Here is a 17,883-nt window from a genome sequence, read left to right as displayed (position 1 = left end):
CGATCGCGTGTGTAAACACCCGCGAGCCCCTGAAATACACGTACCCCGCTCCCCCAGGCCCGATCGCGTGTGGAAACACCCGCGAGCCCCTGAAATACACGCGCACAGGCCAATCGCGTGTGAAACCACCTGCGAGACCCTGAAATTCACGCACACGCTCCCCCAGGCCCGATCGCGTGTGAAACCACCCGCGAGCCCCTGAAATACACGCGCACAGGCCAATCACGTGTGGAACTTCTCGCGCACCCCTGTAATACACGCACACGCTCCACCAGGCCCGATCACGTGTGAAACCACCCGCGAGCCCCTGAAATACACGCGCACAGGCCAATCGCGTGTGGAACTTCTCGCGCACCCCTGTAATACACGCACACGCTCCCCCAGGCCCGATCGCGTGTGAAACCACCCCCGAGCCCCTGAAATACACGCGCACAGGCCAATCGCGTGTGGAACTTCTCGCGCATCCCTGTAATACACGCACACGCTCCCCCAGGCCCGATCGCGTGTGGAAACACCCGCGAGCCCCTGAAATACATGTACCCCGCTCCCCCAGGCCCGATCGCATGTAAGAACACCCGCGAGCCCATGAAATACACACGCCCAGGCCAATCGCGTGTGGAACTTCACACGCACCCCTGAGATACACGCACACGCTCCCCCAGGCCCGATCGCGTGTGGGCCTTCTCGCGCATGTAGGACTTTGGCGCACATTTTTTTCCTGCGCAGGGACGCTACCGCCTGCTTTCGTGTGGCGGACATGTATGGGCCTGTGCGCGTCTTTGGCCGTGCGCTGTTTTTCCCTATTCGATTCCATGAATACGTGTTGTAGGTGAGCGTGTGGGCGTTCTGCGCACTTGCCTCCTGTACTTCCCCCGTGACGCCCACATTTTCACAAGTTGTTCCCCATTCTGCGTGTGACGCCCCGTGTTACGCCTACTTTTGTTATGTGCGTCGCGCTATGTGCGAATTCGCTGTGGCCTTATCGCACGGCGTTCGATGACCTGTGCGCCAGCGTGCGCCGCGCACTTTTTCAACGCACATCCCGCATTTCGCGCGTGCACGGACTTCCATGAATAGATGTGCGATGTTTTCTGTGCGATAATCGCACTTGCACTGCGATAATCGCACTTGCACTGCGATTTTCGCTATTTCACTGCGAATCGCACGTTTTCGCACGCGTGCGCCGTTTTTTCGGCGCACGTTGATTCCATGAATCGGCCAGAAAGAGTATATATTGGAACCATCGAGATCGGTGATCACCTCATCAATCTTGGGAAGAGGAAACCTCTCCGTAATTATATTTCTGTTGACTTCCCTAAGACCTATACACAAACAAATTGATCCATTAGGTTTCTTAACAATGACAATGGGGCTAACCTACTCTGAAGCTTCCGCTTTCTCTATTACACCATATTTTAACATTCTTTCAATTTCTTTCTCAACCTCTTTTCTGCATGCTAATGGTACAGGCCTAACATTTGCAGCAAAGGGAAGTGCATTCCTTCTCAACTTAATCTAATGAACAAATGTATTCAAACATCCAACATGATCCTGAAATACTTTGGGTGCCCACCCCTCTATTTCACTATTGTCACTCTGTTCAATACCTTCACCACTCTCCCCTATTCCCTTCACAGCTTGTACATCTATGTGATTTCATTCATTACACACTTGTTCATCCCAATTGGGATCTAATGTTATCCCTAACTGTGCTTGACATGTCTCTGACAGCAAGTTTACACCTACATCTGTGACATACATTTTTGACTTAACCATCTTCTCTTTGAAGCTCACTTCAGCATCAAGTTCTCCAATAATAACAATGGGGTTTTCACCATAAGCATTGGCTTTGACTTTAGCCTCTTTCAATGTGCAGTTTTTTAAGTTATCCTGCTAAGACCTCTTAATTATCAATGTGTAATCTGCCCCAATGTCCCTTAACATTTCATTTCCAGTCCCTTTTATCCCAATAATGGCTCTGGGTTTCCTGACTTTGATTCCACTCGTTGCCGAGGCTGCATCAATCACTTCACAGACTTCAACATCATCCTCCTCGCCATCTACTTCAAAAGTTCCTGTTTCACCACTCCAAAACATACAACCTCTAGAAATGTGTCCCCTTCTACCACATTGTCTACATTCCACAAATCTGGCCATACACTCTTTGTCTCTGGTGAAATGATTGATATTACCACATCTGTAGCATCCACCACCTCCTCTTGATGTGCGCCTCCTAACTGTTCGTCTATGTGCTTGAAAGCTTAATGTTCCTCCTCTGTTGTATGTTTGAAGACCGCTTGTTCTTCCACGGAAACTGAATTCTTCAGCACTCTTCTTATTGAGAGTTATAACCCTCCCGGTACTCTTCTCGCTCCTGACAAAACTTGCCTGTTCCTTCTGAGAAATTATTTTTGTCAAGTTCAAGGGTTCTCCCTTCTTGGGCTAATTCCTTAATGCAGATGGAGGCATGTTCAACGTTCTTTGCTATCTCAATAGCCCTGTCCGAGTCTGGATCTTTTTCTTTCCATAATTCTTCTGGAATCTTATCCTCCATGCATTTTATCATGATTTGATCTCTCAAGTGTTCTTCCTTACAACATGCTTTAAATTGGCACTTTACAGCCAGGCCCCTTAGAGCTGTTAGAAACTTTTCAATTGACTCACCCTTTATTTGCTCTCTAGTGGCAAACTTGTATCTCGCTAAAATCTGATTTTCTTTGACTTAAAAATGTTTGTCTAATTTCAAAATGCTAATATCAAATGCATTGAGCATGTGACCTTCTTCTTGTGGTGGGTCTAGTAACCTTGTTAACACTTCCTGTCTGCCATGTCCAAGACAGTGAAAGAACAAGGCATCTTTCCTGTCCACTGAATAGTTCAGACCATATACAGCCAGGGTGAATTTCAAGAACTCTTCCTTCCATTCACTCCAGTTAATTCTTGGTTCTGCACATCCCTGGGGAAGGGAAATCGCTGGGCCTGGTATATTTGCCATGGTGCCAATGCTCAACTGTATTTGCAGTTCTTTTGATGGGATACTGCCACTGTTCAGCCTCCTGTGTGTCATTGCTTTCCTCAGAGGTGAAGCTTGCAGTATAATTGTATTTATTCAGCAAAACAAACAATGGTGTATCAGTAACTAAATATCTTCCCTTTGTTTAAATCGACTGTGTTGTGTAACCCTGTATTTCTGATCATTTGCGCTGTATAAACAAAGTGCGTATCATCAGGGCCTTAATCGATCGCGTTCACACCCAGTTGCCCTAAACACAGTGAATTTTATGCACTCACATTCATGCCAGGCGTTGAGACCATGACACGCTGAATATTCACGTAGGTGTCGGGGACACTGGCCACTCTTGTGTCTCATTCGCATGTGGCTGGCACGTACCTCGGGTTGCCATGGGTTCACCAGACCATGCCTTCATCAGCTGCAGCCCAGGTGATGGTCTATCCTCGCCACCAGTATTATATTCCAAGTAAATGTCCACACAACTGGATGGGTTGGTGAAGCTTTATTCAGGCACTCAGGTAAGGCTGCAGCTCTCTCTCTTTGGCCAGCACTTCAACTCATTCAGTTCCTACAATAATATTCTAATATCTCTACATTCTAATTGTCACCAAGGGAAGTGTTCTATGCAGAATGGTATGAGATCCCGAAAGCACTGGTAACTTTAACTATGTACAGTGAAGACTATTTACAATTGCATCAGCCTCCACCTCAAGCCTCAAGTCCTCTCTCTGCACAAGCGTCTGCCTGAAGGGAAGCCTGCAGACACTCCAGATCAACCTGTCAGCCCTTGAAGTAGGCCTCCATGTGCAGTCTGTGGGAGCGACATGATGGCTGCATGACTTGCAGCTGCTGCTCTACCTTGGCCTCTGGCGGGGTCATGGATTTGGCCATTTTATCCATGCCCTCAGATATCTTACCCAACACATATCCATGTCAGAGGGCGGCACACAGCATATGCTGCTCCCACTCTGTCTTCACAGCCTGCAAATGCCCCCCGTGTTTGTGGGGCCCAGGGCGGCCTGATGCAAGGGACCATGTCTTTTGCTGTGGTGCCCCTGTCGTTGGCTGCAGGTCTGTGCAGGTCTGCAACCCTCCCTTGGACATCAGGCCTAGGACCTGATACCAATTCAGGGGAGGGTGACCTTGCAGCCTTAACTACCGCAGATGGCGTTGCCACCACTGACTGGCCTTGTGAAGCCAGCCACCCCCCAGACGCTCCCATGCCCCAACTGATCCACCCATTGCCGCACTCACCTCTGCCCTCTTTGAGACATGCGCATTCGGTTCAGCATCAGATACATCCAATTTAAAAGAGTCTAAAGAGTCTGCAGCATGACTCGGGATGGTCTGGAGCACCAGTGGTTTCTCACAGCCTGCCACACCACGTCCCCCACTGGCGGTCTGCTGCATAGCCGACTCTTCCTCCTCCTCAGCCTCCATATCTGGTGCATCCTCACCTGTACATGGACATAGAAAGACATATTGATACATGTCAAAAGAGACAGCAATGTACATATGCTCCAAGGTGTACTCTGAGAAGAAATGGCATGAAAGGCACCCATCAGACCTTGTGCAATCACTCACTTGGCCCAGTAAGCAACTGATGCATGACATTTGCTGACAAGTGCTCCTCGCCCCCCATCATTTCTATGCCAGCACTGGGCACATTGACATTCAACAGTGTTGCAAATGAACAATGAGGGGACATTCAACTGTCATGTCGCCACACATACCAAGAGAAAAGTAACGCACATGTGACATTTTAATGTACAATGGCATCATGTGGGAACAAGCAGACATCCATATCCACAGAAAACACCATGGTCAACACATGATGCACTTATCATGTCTTGGACAGGACACATGAGAGAATGAGGACCTGCAGGAAGGTGTGGAAAAAGGGAAGAAGCCCTTGATTAGGTACACCCAAAAGTGTGACTTCTGTCAAGGTCCCTGAAATGCAGAGAAATGGGGAGTTGATTGGGCGATGTGAACAAGGTTCACCAATTCACAAGAGGGTGAGGGGAGTGGCCACATGGAGTGGGCACAGAGTGTGGGAGGGTAAGAGGGAGCATGCGTCACAATGAGTAGGCTCTTTGTGGCACTGGAATTGAGTCAATGTGTATGTGGTTTGTGGACACTAATGCAACTACACTCTAGGAACACAAAAAAGGGGCGTTGACAGACAGCTCAGATATGCATCGTGACATGTAAACCCATAGGAGAAGGTGACAAATGGAACATGCAATTCTGCATGACAGGGCGTGTAAGTGATATTTTGTGTGCATGCACCGGTCTAGCAGTGCAGAGTGAAACACAACAAGAATATAGCAATGAACACTACTTGTAGGTGTTACATGTTTCACAAGTGCTGGTGGAGTACCATGTGGGGAATGTGTCCTGTCACACAGACATGTCCCACAAATGGCTGCCACACGGGCTATGCCCAGTATGATGGCCAAATGAATTGAGTATGTACGTCACAGGACTTGCTTTACCCAGGGCTGTCATACAAATTCAGCCAGATGTGTCAATACACAATTGATGTGGGTGATGCATGACTGGCAAAACACAGGAGGTGCAATGACAGACACTCACCTGTTGTGTCCTCATAATTGTCCAGGCCTTACACACCTTGCACCTGCTCAATGAGGATGAATTGGCTCATTGGCCCTTCATGTGGTGTCAGCTGCTCCTCCTCTGGTGGCCCCCTTCCAGTTGCCAGTGCAGAGGACAGGTGCAACGGGTGAGATCATTCTAGCGCTTGATGACCTGTTCCGCTGTGAGCATTTCCAAACCTAAGGCATTGATCTGTTCGTGACACGCTGCCAATGCACCATGCGTTGTGCGACTGCATGTGTGCTCCCCGCACATGTCACGATGGTGATCAGTCACACAGTCAATGATGGTCTGGAGTTCCTCATCAGAGAATTTCTTCTTACTGTGCGGGACAGTGTCCAGTGCCGCGTCTTGGGGTTGAGCCTCTTCCTGCTGTTCCGGGCGTCCCTTCATGCCATGAGTGGCAGGGGGTTGGGGGCTGGAGCTACCCCTGTCTGGCTGGAATCATGATGTCATCGAGGTGCCGGGCCACCTTTGGACTGGGACCTGCCATGTCCTCCTGGGGCAGATGTTTCACCACCATGTCCCAACCACCTGGGGCTGGGGCAGGTGTTTCACAACCCCCACCCCCACCCCACCTGCCCCATTTCCCTCTTGGGGCCTTTCCACTCATTTCACAGGTGTAAGGGATGAATGGGAGACACACCAAGTGATTGTCCTGGTGTGAGTCAGTGAACAGTCTACATGATGTAAGACATAGATGTGTGGTCCAGCAAGGCTCAAATTTACCCCAAATGGGAAAATATGCAGTAAGTGATACACAGTGGCACCCAATAAGACAAAAAGTGCTTATGCGACACCCAGAAAGCTTCAAAAAATGAAAAAAGAGGTACGCAATACGCAGTAAAACCCAATAACACAAAAAGTGTGCACGCGACACCCGGAAAGCTTCCCCAAATGACAAAAGAGATACGTGATACACAGTGGCAAACATAACCAAAAAAAAGGGAATAAGCATCAGATTGCATGCCTCAAAAAGGAGATATAAGACATGCACGAATGGGCAGATGCATAACCCCACCCACCCAAACAAAAAAAAACAGTATGCTACCTGAAGGGAACAGATTGAGTGGCCCCCCAAAATATGTGGAAACAACAATACTCTGTCTTCCTTCCTTTACACGCACAGCCAGTGATGCGTTTGCTCATCCTTATGTATCCCTGTCAATGCCGTGAGTCACGTTGGCATGCTGCATACAGCTTGTGTCATGTAACTTACACGCTGAGGGCCTTTACTCTGTTCTTGGCTGCCTTCGTAGTGAAAAACGGAAGACCCACTCTCCTGCCTACGTGCCATTGGCCTGCCTTTTCCTGCCCTGTGCTGCCTCACACATTGCCAACTGCTGCTGAAAGTCCTGTGCTTGCGCATGCTGCCCACCTGCACTGCGGTGTGAGTGCCTGTCTTCCTGCCATTGCCTGTGATTTTGTCTCCGGCCCTGTGACCATTTCAGCTTCTGTTCCAGACTCCCACCTCAGCATACCATGACCACTTGTCCATGGCCCATCTCCAGGACCAGTTTACCCACCCACACCTGCCTCGGGGGTTGCCATGTCAGCACCATATTCCACCGACCAGAGTGGCAATCAGCCAACATTATATGCACTGAGAGTGTGACTGCATGCCTTTTTGCCATCACCTGAGTGTACAGGCAGGTGTCATCATGTGCTCTGTGGGAGAATTGGTGCATTGGCCAAACATTAGATGGGACAATGCTTTCCTCAAAGGCCTTTTGTTGTCCTCCCATGTGCCCCTGAGAAGTGTCCTACATGCGGCTGCATGCCTCATCAAGGGTCCACGCAGATACAACCACATCACCAGACGCTCGTCGACCTTCAGTGGCTCCCACTGCACGCATGAATCACCTTCAAGTTTTGCTGTGTCATCTACAAGGCAGCCGCCGCAAAGTCATCCATCTACCCGGTGGAGAAACTCAGCATCCGGCAGACAGTGCACCACCAGAAGCAGGCGCGTGCATACTTGAAATCCACTGCTGCAAAAAGGAAAGGAACAGAAAGCAAGCCTTCTTTGCCTACGTCCCAAGACTTTGGAACCTCCTCCGCATCAGCAGCGGACTCGCCCCCCTGCTCCTATAATTCAGAAAAGAACTCAAGACCCACCTTTTCTGGTTCTATGTGATTTCATCAAATTTATTTTAGCAAGGAAGAATTGTCCTATTTCTTTTTCTTTAAGGATATTTCACTGAAAATGTATGCGGGTGAGACCTCCTCCAACCCCCCCCCAAGCCTCCTACCTTTATTATTACCCTAACCCACCCTCTCACATACATTTGTGGTAAAATGCAGCAGAAAAAACTCGACCAATTCTCCCTTGATGAAATCTACTGCGGCCAAACCTCCTGTTACCCTTCAAGGAGTGTCTCCTCCTCGACATATAGTCCATCAAGTCGCCCCCTGCACCAACTGACATGCTAGACACCATACACTCCTCTGCGCCCTGCTACCCTTTACAGCTGTACCCCCTCTGTGCCACTCTGTATCCTACCCCACGCTATACATCTGATGTGTTGTGACCAGGGCTGTCAGAAGATGTAGTGAGGCCCGGGGCAAAAGAAGATGTAGTGAGGCTGTCAGAAGATGTAGTGAGGCCCGGGGCAAAACATTTGGTGAGGCCCCCTTGCAGTTTTTTGCACTCAGCCAGCGGCGACACCTTTGCAAACAGGAGACTCGAGAAATCTCCCTTTGAGTTTGTGTGCAGGATCCCAAATATGGTTTATTAATACAACTCCGAATCAACTACACCAAAGTTAGATTTCTCTACTGAAGAAAGGTGTATGCCAGACTAACTTTTGTATCATATGCATAAATATATATAGGATGGCATGAGCTCCCCACTCCGCCACCTCCAACTGTCTGAGGGTCAGTCACTTTTCCAAGCAAAGAGTTGTAGGCAGATCTCTTTCTTCGGCTGGGGCCTCCCTCTGAAAACAGCCTCCCTGCCACTCTTAAACTTGAGCAGAACCATCTCCGGTTCTGGAAGCAACTCAAGACCTGTCTCTTTGCTTCTGCCTTCTCTCTTCCTCTCCCTTGCTGATCACCTGCCTGATCCATGCACTGGTCACCTGGTCAAGCTCTGAATTCGGGCCCAGGTCCCTGTCTGTCCTGTTTCAATCCTGCACTGCCTCTTGGCTCCCCTGCACTTGTGGTCTGTATCCATAACCCTACAGTCCCTCTCTTGCACTTATTCTTCACCCATTGGCTGCACTTAACTCTTGCTTCTCCTTTGTTCCTGCACTTCTGCATCCTGCCCCACCCTCGGCACTTCTCCCCTCTCCCCTTCCCTGCTCTTGCACGATCTGAATGACACAAGGCCTAGTAAGATCTGTGTTTTGTCCTACTCTTTTGTTGCCCCCTCCTTACCTTGTCGCACCTAGAAACACTTGCGTACAGGCACGTTATAAATGCCATATCATATCATTAAGGAGCACACTGCCCCTGTGTGCGCTTTAAAACACACATCATACACAGTGACAAATGATGTACAGTGGAGTCTGGTACATTTCTGAGCTTAAGAGGCTTAAAAGTTTGTGCCAATTATGCAGGTCAACAGAGCAGAGCGAGGGACTCCAAACCAAAAAAGGGTTGCTTGAGGTGGGGTTCTCACTCCCAATAAAATGTGTGAAACGTTGGGTTAAAATTATGTATCTTACAGCACTTTGTTTGCAAAATTGGGTATAAATCCATACAGTTTGCAATTGATTTTGTATGGAAGCACATGGAAAATCCCAATAGTTGCAAATCACAAACCGTGCACAGGAACATTTTTCAATACATTTCATGCCGCCTTTCCAGGCTAGATATGCTAGTATAAAAAAACATTCATGCTAGTTGTTCTCATGTATGTCCATGCAGGCTGCATCAATATATGCCATTGTTACCATATACGGACCCCCAGCCAGTAAAAATGTACCATAAGTGTTATTACTGGCTAGATTGGCCTACATTCAATTAGTATGTTTGATTTAACCTTGATGCATAGTGCTGTGCATCAAGGGTAAAGCAAAAGGAGCATTGGCAATGCTAACAGTTTGGGCATTCGTGTAGGCATGGGAAAGACCTTTCTGTATTGGTAATAGCTGGCCATTAATAGTGCCAGTGTGAAATGGTTTGAGTACCTGAGCAGCTAATAGCAGTGCCTGGCAAATGCCTAATGTTTATACAAAAGCCAAAACTGTTGGCTTTGCCAATGGTTGTTTTTAACAGGACTTCAGCGAAAGACACGCAGGGTTTTTTTAATTGAGTGGCCAAAGGCAGACCTGATTAAGACATTTTTATTACACCAGTTCCGTGTTTACAACTCCAATGAAGTCATGAACTCTCAGAAGACTCCTTTGAGAAAACACTTGCAGGCACATTGAGGGCAAAGTTTGATGGCAAGGCGTGTTTAAAGCCAGCTCAAGGAGTTCCAGTGAGGAGGTGTTTTGGGTGGGTCGGGCAGGAACTGGGTGAGGATTGACATAGGGATTATCATGGTCATGAGAAGTCAGTGGGTGGGCAAATAACTAAACAACATCTACAAGTCCCTCCTCATATTGCATTTCTTCCTCTCTGTACTCAATGCTATCATTGGGACGGATCTTCCCAGACCCAGGATCTGGCAAATAATTACTCACCAGATTGGAACTACAGCTCCACAATCTGGGAAATCTGTGCACTATATGTTTATTTTAGAATGCTGTGATGTGTTCGTGCTTTAAACTATAGTGGGCAGGGATTTGAACCGTGGCCGCTAGGTTCCAAAGTGAGACACTTCCCTACAAGACCACTTGAGGGTCTGAGTGGGAGCCCTGTGAAAACCCTTGTCAATGTTGCACTGTACTGGAAATATTGATGTGCATTTTTTAAGTTTAAAAGGAGTGCAGATTTTTAACTTTGCTGACGATAGATAAATCGTCTGAGTGGAAGAGGCAAATGTTCATGGGTGATTAAAATACCTGCCCTACGCCCTCCTAATCCTCCCGTCGCTGGGCCCGGCATCTTTCAACGCAGTAGGAGGAATGCCCCAGAAAAAAAGTCTATTTCCACCATGTTTTTCGCTAAAGCAATCGTTTTAGCTTATTGGTGGCACACATAATAACCCAAACAAAAAGAACGCCATGCAGTGGCGCCACACCATTGACCAGATCGGGCTCTAGCCCCCTCCTGAAATGTTGGGCTTTGTTGACTCGACCTGGCTCCATGGGCGGTGCCAGCCCCTGACCACTTTGAGGCAGAAGGCCTCCTTCGATGTGTCGCCAGACCGTGGCACTCGTTAAGGCGCAGCATCAGCATCAAACATGCAGAGCACAAAAACCTATGCATGCAATATGAACACACTTGCTTTAATAAAGCCAAAGTCTTAACTTCTGGTCTCAGCTTTTAGATGGCCCACCTCTCCAGAGATAAGCATAGCACTATGAAAGTAAACAGCCTCTGAATTGGGGTGAAAGGTACGACTAGTGACCAAAGGGAAGGTGAAATAGCTTTTCAGGTTCCTAGCTGGGCTCAGGGAATTCAGAGGGAAATGGGAACAGGGCTGGCTAAAGATGTGTCAAGGCTGGTGGGGTCCCATATCTTTTTGATGTTTGGGGCACCCCTTACTGATTGGAACAATGGTTCAAGGCACCTGTGGAGTGCTTAAATCAATAATGAAGTCAAAATAATGCAGCAAGAAGGTTCAAAGCTGCATATTATCAGTAGGTTTCTGTGTCCTAAGACTGCCAACATGGGGGTAGCTACTTGGGGGCCCATTTCAACTATAAAAGGTGAAAAGGCCCAGATGCCATCCTTCAGGGGGGAGACCGAAAGTGCAATGAGTCTATTGGCCCCACTCGCTATCCGCTTTCAAAACGGTCATCCAGCCCCTGCCGGGTTGACTGCCAGAGCCGTGGTCAGACCGAACAGGACACAAACATTAAATGGTGCCTTGGCTTCGCTGTTAATAAAGGGCCTGCAATTACTAACATAAAACATTTTACTGTTAGCACCTGCATTCATATGCATACATTTTTAGGTGATTGAAATCGTGATGTGGGGTTAGGACTTGCATGCTAGGGGAGTGATTAGAAGGGAAGTGGTGACATGAGACATTTCATTCTCACAGCAGTCCTTAAGTGTAACGTTTCAGAAATGAAGGCGAGAGGTAGCTGCTTGTAACATTGAAGCTTCACCAGAATAGTCTCATTCGAATGTGAAAAGATGTTAGATGCCCCCACACAAGGAAGTTTGCCCCTCCCTCACAGCCTCTGATGTTAGCGTCTCTCCCAACATTTGAAGTGTTAGTCCCCCACCCCCAACCCCTGACATCATTTTAGCCTAGGTGCACCTCCGATGCCATGTACCCACCCCTTAATGAAGTGGCCGCCAGGGCAGCTAAATGTAGGGGTGGGGCTGAACACATATTCACATAAAACTCTTTTGCCCATGTATTCATCCACCAGTTACACAATTCCATACATGCATGCATTCATACATACACATATACATACTAATTTAATGTAAATACACATATATACACATTTAATTAAAAAAAAAACACTTACCTTACCTCCATTCACCCTTCAAAAGCATCCACGCAGAGAACTCCTCTCCCATCAGCCAGCGTGATCACCTGTCATTCAGCATGTCCACGTTGTCAGCTGAGCAACGGGAGGCAGCAGAGCTCACTTCTGAGCCCTGCTGTCTCCCATTATTTTGCTGTTTGTTGCAGAGCCAAACGGCTTCAGAAATAACAGCAAAATCATTGCAGGGGCAGAGAGCAGACAGCACAGTCCCCGGTGTGAATAAAGGACACGGGAGACTGTGTTCCCTTCTCATTAGGAGAGGGGGGCGCGAGGCCCCCCGCAAGCGCGAGGCCCGGGGCAGTTTGCCCCCCCTGTACTCCTCTCATGACAGCCCTGGTTGTGAACTCTGAAAAGCACTCCTTTATGCATCTGTACTGTTGTATACCTCTGTAAGGCACTCTGTTGCGTATCTGTATTGTTGTATACCTCTGTAAGGTGCTCCGTTGCGTATCTGTATTGTTGTATACCTCTGTAAGATGCTCCGTTGCGTATCTGTATTGTTGTATACCTCTGTAAGGCGCTCCGTTGCGTATCTGTATTGTTGTATACCTCTGTAAGGCGCTCCGTTGCGTATCTGTATTGTTGTATACCTCTGTAAGATGCTCCGTTGCGTATCTGTATTGTTGTATACCTCTGTAAAGCGCTCAGTTGCTTCTCGAAGTCAGGTCTGCACTCAATAAATACCATAATGATAATAACTGCACAGTACAGGTCAAGGCTGTGTCTGATCTGTGCATCCTCTGTCCATTGTTGTTCCATCAGCATGAATATGTATTGTTCTCTGTCCCCTCTGAACCCTGCTGCCTCAGCCAAATGTACAATAAGGTAAACAATTCAGAGCACAGGGAGAAAGGGGATAGAGAAGGGGAAATGTGTCTATCAACTACCATGCCCGGTGAGACACAGAGGAGGTGGGAACAAGTAAACGTTCATGATCAAGCAAAGCAGTATTCTGGACAATATTTTGTGTTCGGAATGGATCATTAACCACATGTGTAGGATGAGCAGGGGTCAACGTCTGTCATTTAATCGGTAACATCTTACCCTATGCCAACTGCTGACGGTAATATGTCTTTTCCAGGGCCATATCCCATCCAAGGAATTCAAATACCAGATCAAAAACTGAAATGGGGCCACATATGAGGGTCAGTGGCGCATCATGCCAAGCCACCTAGAAAGAGATTTTACACCACCCTACAAGATAGAATGGATGCCATTGGACACACAGCTGGGGCATGTTGGAATATTCCCAGGGCAACCCATGACCATGACACCCAAAAGGGAGATGGAGATAAGATAAATGTCACCAGCAAATGGGCACATGCATCTGTGGGAGATATCTGATGCACAGGATTGGAAGTAGAATGGCCACAGGATGGCAGCTCAGGGAGGTGTGACGGAAATGACCCATTACCTCCTTTTCTATTTCTGACAAACAATCCTTGTATGTACTGTACTCTAATCTTTTCCAATAGGAAAAGATATGGAACAACACTGGCCATATTCAGCATAGTCACATATTGCCACTGGGCACATTTGAATGTCACACACTTACTCCCACTAAGGTGAACTGAGTGGATTGTGCTGACAGATGTGACTCTGATATCAACAATGGAGATTTATTTAAGCAACCAGGTTTGCCATGTGCCATGCTGACTAAAGCTGGCATGGGTCTGGGAGAATGGCAGGGTACTGACAGAAACATGGTCTGCCATTTGGCTAATCCTGGTGCAAGTGCAACAGTCCATGAAGACCATGCAGCAGGAGTTTCCATGCCACAACCAACTGATGGAGGATATGATTTAGGAGACACTGGAGGCACCTAAGACTGCAAATAAGGGTGCTACAATGGCCTGTGCTGTGGCCCAGTGGGACGCATTCCTGGCAGAAGACAAAATATCCAAGCACAATGTAGCACCTGTTCATGCCTCCTGTGTCTCCTATGTAGCAGTATGTGCCATGACCTCTCTAAACTCTGCGTCATCCGCCAGGTGGCGAAGGCATGTTCACGTAATACCAGTCACATGATGTCTCGACTGGGTTGCTAGCCTGCCGGGAGCAGTCTGCCAACATGGCAGACTTTGTGGAATGCAACAGCACCCCAACTGCCTTCACTAACCCCATCGTCGCCACCCCCACTACAGTCTTTGCACATCAGTCCCCCGTCCGTCCTGCCCCGATCCACATTTTCTTGTTCGTGTTGACCAGACCCTTGTGCTTGCCCACATGTCCGTCAGCATCATCATCTGGTTTATCAATCCCGCTCTTCTTCATCGGGCATGGGCAGCACACAAAATGCCTGCACTGTCAGTTTGCAGGTCAAGGAGTGTGCAGCATTGTACCTGTGTGCCTCGGGTAACTGGATGGCATAGTGGGGTCATTAGCCAAGGTTGGATTAGATATCTATGGCTCATCGGCCCACATGAGCATGCATTTAGCTTTTAGTCCACACTGTAATGGCCAGTGAAGTGTCTTATGTGCCTCAGGCCATACCGCCAATATATATATATATCAATGAAAAAACTTTGTTAAAGGGACGTTATGGTTAAGTTGCACTAATAAAAACCTAGGAAATTCAATGAAAAAACTTTGTTAAAGGGACGTTATGGTTACAAGTAAAACCGAAAAAAACCTGTAATTTGCCAGTTATGGTAAACTAAGCAACCATAACTCGCGCCACCACCGTGCACTGCTAAGACTGACACCCAGGACATCAAAGATGACATCACAAATGTCATTGATGGCATCACTGATGACATCACATATCTGAGCCACTTGTTTTTGTTCACTAACATATATAGGCCAGGTGGTTTTGTTCACTGACAGTCAGAATATTAAAATTGAAAAGGTGCTATATATCTAGAACTTAATCTTGTCACATGTTCTTAAAGTACTTTCCTTAGGGTTTGGTCTCAGCTCATGGTGTACATACATGGGGAAATGAGCAGGCCTCAAACACACAATTCATTTGTACATGACGATAAAGTTTAATGTTATTAATATTTTCTGATGATGCTGTTTCTTTGTTCCTTACTTTAGTTTCCCTGTATGTGCCTCTGATTAGTATGCAATGTGGTTCTTCAGGTGTATTGTTTGTACTAGCACAAGTGTTGTAAGTCTTGAATTGTTCACTAGTTATTACATGTTTAACAATACTCAAAGCTCTGATAAGGTAGCATTCATTATTGTACCATCCCAAATTACTAGATTATAAAGATTGTACTTTTATGTTGTATGCTGCAGTCATTGCCTATATTTATATATGATTAGGTTTTTGCATCAACAACAACACTCAAATACAATGATTTTAGATTAGTACATTCTTTAATAGATTAGGTAGTTCATGATAGGTCTCCTGATCACCACTGACATCTTGTTACCAACAATATAAACACAACCCCTTGTAGGGACTTTTCATCAAAATTAATTTCACATGTGATGTCATCAGTGATGTCATCAATGACATGTGTGATGTCATCTTTGATGTCCTGGGTGTTAGTCTTAGCAGTGCACGGTGATGGCGTGCGCCATGGTTGCCTAGCTTACCATAACTGGGGAATTTCTGGGGGGTTTCGGTTTTACTTGTAACCATAACGTCCCTTTAACAAAGCTTTTTCATTGAATTTCATAGGTTTTTATTAGTGCAACTTAACCATAATGTCCCTTTACCACAGTGTTTTCATTGAATTTCATAGGTTTTTATTAGTGCAACTTAACCATAAAGTCCTTTTAACAAAAAAATGGCAGTGAATTTCATAGGTTTTTACCAGTGCATGCTATTTTCCTACAGTTTACTAATATCATACTTACCCAATATATCAATATTTGTGTCCAGTTTACAAACTGTCACCTTACAACTCTGCCACCTTCTAGCATAATTTGTAACTCTTCTATTCACTTATTGCGACTATTTCAACTGATTTTGCATCCGTAGACATCTACGAACATCTGACTTCATTGCGGACCTTCCGGACAGTGCCACATGACCATACGCTGGCGCGCGGCATGATGACGTATCCGAGAACCTGTCTGCACTTCGCGATAAAATCTGTGCTTTGCGGACAGTTCGGAACTGCATTTTCTACTGATCTAGGAACTTTCAACTTCAAAATTTACCTTGCACAGCTCCTACACCTATTCCTACTCATTATCCATTAACAATCTAGTACACAGTACGTACTTGCAAAAATGTTAGCAAAACTGCTATTTATCTTAAAAATGGCATCAGCTAATGCCATCCCTCATCCCCAAAAGCAACCACCACCACCAGCTGGAGGACCTTCAAAACAAAAAAGCGCAGTACTTCCGAGACAATGAAGAGGACCAAGAAGATGCGGTAGAGGAAGTGCCTACCTCTAGCACCCAGAGAGAATCATGGGTGTGGCAGTTCTTTACCACTCTTGAAAGGGGCCCCTAGGGGACCCTGACGTCTATGGAAACAAGGCGAGTCACCACACACGATAGATACGCCAGACACAAGGTTGTATTCCCAAAGCTAGGGTTTATTGCAAAGCAAAAGTCTCAGTTGGCCAACTCGGTCTCATGCCCCGCGACATGTATCTCTAGACCTCGAGGGACGCAAGAGAGTGAATTACGTACATCAGTTACATATATACAAAATGCATATCAAACAATCAGCTATGACATGTTTAACACCCCCCTTTATTGGGTTTCTTTCAACTTGGTGCGATGATGGACATCTCCGATCACTATGACACCTTCAAACATCTATTCTAGTAACAATTTGCAATTTATGAGTGCAAAGGCATCTTTCAGTTGTTGAATAGAACACAGCGCTTCTGTTCTTAGAAGCGAGCTACATACGGGGGGGAAGAGTTGCATTCCGGACCTTGCTATCTATCAGGTGCTATTTGCGTCCTGGGAGCCGACACGCTCTAGCGGGTTCAGCAAAGGGGGGCCGTAAGAAAAACATAATTCAAGCCTTTAGTGGTATTATTCTAACATATTCTACCATATAACGAGACTGGCTGGCAGCTGTGAAATGATTAAATGCCCTGCAGCTCTGCTTCAAGGCTACATTCGGGAGGGAGCCGGGCATTCTTCCTGGCGCTGCCTACGTTTGTGTTTCAGCGAACTCTTGTTATCCTCACGGCCCTGCGGCCTTGTCCTTTTCACATACAGACAACAATGTTTCACAGTCGAGCAGTGTAAGCGGAAAATATACCGCGAAGCAAAAGGAACAGAAAGCAATGAGCAATGGTTAGAAAACAAAATGGCGATTCTTGTTACATCAAAATGACCGTCCATTGGCAAACTCGAAAACCTATATTCTGTCATATCGTGCATGAGACGGTTGGCCCACGGCCACCAAAATGCATTTCTGGTCTCAAAGTAGAGGTATCCGTATTTCTAGACTTAGACTGTTGAGAATGTACCAAAGGCTAAAGCTACCAAAGTAAAATGCACTGAGTGCAACTTTGTATTCAGTCGTGGACTCCCCGGACAGTTATCCTATGGGACCACCTCCATGTGCTGCCACACCAAATCCAATGACTGCAATGCTCTCAGAAAGATTGTTCCTTTCTTAGCAAGTAGGAGGCTGTCTTCCTCCACCTCATCTTCCTCAACCAATACTGTAACCACACAGCCTAATTCTGTGGGACACAAAATCCCACCAGCTACCTTGCAAGCAACAAAAGAGTCTCTTGATCCATTTCCTTCAAAGACAAC

The sequence above is a fragment of the Ambystoma mexicanum genome, chromosome 3p (genome assembly GCF_040938575.1).
Source record: "Ambystoma mexicanum isolate Mex_15411 chromosome 3p, UKY_AmexF1_1, whole genome shotgun sequence".
Taxonomy (NCBI): domain Eukaryota; kingdom Metazoa; phylum Chordata; class Amphibia; order Caudata; family Ambystomatidae; genus Ambystoma; species Ambystoma mexicanum.
The sequence above is the reverse complement of the archived record's forward strand: the minus strand, read 5'-3'. Positions refer to the sequence as shown.